General features: G+C 39.0%; 1 protein-coding gene across 1 annotated transcript in view; it reads left to right on the top strand.

Moving 5' to 3' along the window:
* The window catches only part of zgc:153039, a 67,691-nt gene that overhangs the window by 60,450 nt on the left and 6,343 nt on the right, over positions 1–898 (top strand). The window lies entirely within an intron of this gene.

The following is an 898-nucleotide window of genomic DNA, read 5'->3' as shown; positions in this document are numbered from 1 at the left end:
TTCATAATCCACTGAAGAACTCTTCATTAAGGGGGTTGTTGTTAAGGACTCCCAGCTACTCCATTTTAAGTCCATCCATTTATTCTCTTACTTGTCTCAACTGGTTGCATTAAAGCTCTGTACAAAAAAGACGTATCCATAGGAACAACAGTGTTAGAAGTCTGAACAGATCCTTACACAACTTAAACTACCACTACCTAGGAATTGTCTGTGAAACTTGCAGATGTGGCCCCTAGATTGCACTCTACATACATATTGATGTTTTTCTGGATGATTGATCACCTGCCTGCCTGTTTGTGCTGCCCTGTATTTTTCTCTCTGTCTCACATTCTGTCTACGCTGTCGTTTGTGCTTGCATCTTTCTCTCTCTTTGCCACCCCAACTTCTCAGCATCTGGTCTTTTATCTTTCTCATGCTGTTCCTCTAATTCCAGCTCTGTCATACTGACTTCCCTACTCTCTTCTTTGACCTGTGCTGTATATCCAGGGGAGATTCTACTGTAGGATCAGAGCTGGTGCATGTTATTTTTTCAAGCGTTATGCTACTGTGCTAACTTTGCATTTTAACATCATTTTGGACCATCATGGTTAGGGAAAAACTAATTGTGGAACTAGAGAGACACCAACAATTCTGAGAAAATTTACTGTAATGCTGAGGCACAGGACCATTACTGCAAAGGTGAGGTGGCACTACAAATGAAATGCTATTGAATAAATGGGGTGGAAAAACAAAGGCACATCATTAACTTAGAAGATAATAAAGTATAGACAATATGTTATTTATGGTGCTGTCAGGTAAACCCATTTTAACAGCGTCAATTTTTTTACTTTGAGAGTAACATTCTTTTTGGTCTAGCAAACTTTGTAGTTTTTATTCACATGCTGTTGCAACAACTAGT

Source organism: Etheostoma spectabile, chromosome 3 (assembly GCF_008692095.1).
Source record: "Etheostoma spectabile isolate EspeVRDwgs_2016 chromosome 3, UIUC_Espe_1.0, whole genome shotgun sequence".
Taxonomy (NCBI): domain Eukaryota; kingdom Metazoa; phylum Chordata; class Actinopteri; order Perciformes; family Percidae; genus Etheostoma; species Etheostoma spectabile.
Note: the sequence above shows the minus strand (reverse complement) of the source record. Positions and strands in the feature narration are given on the sequence as shown.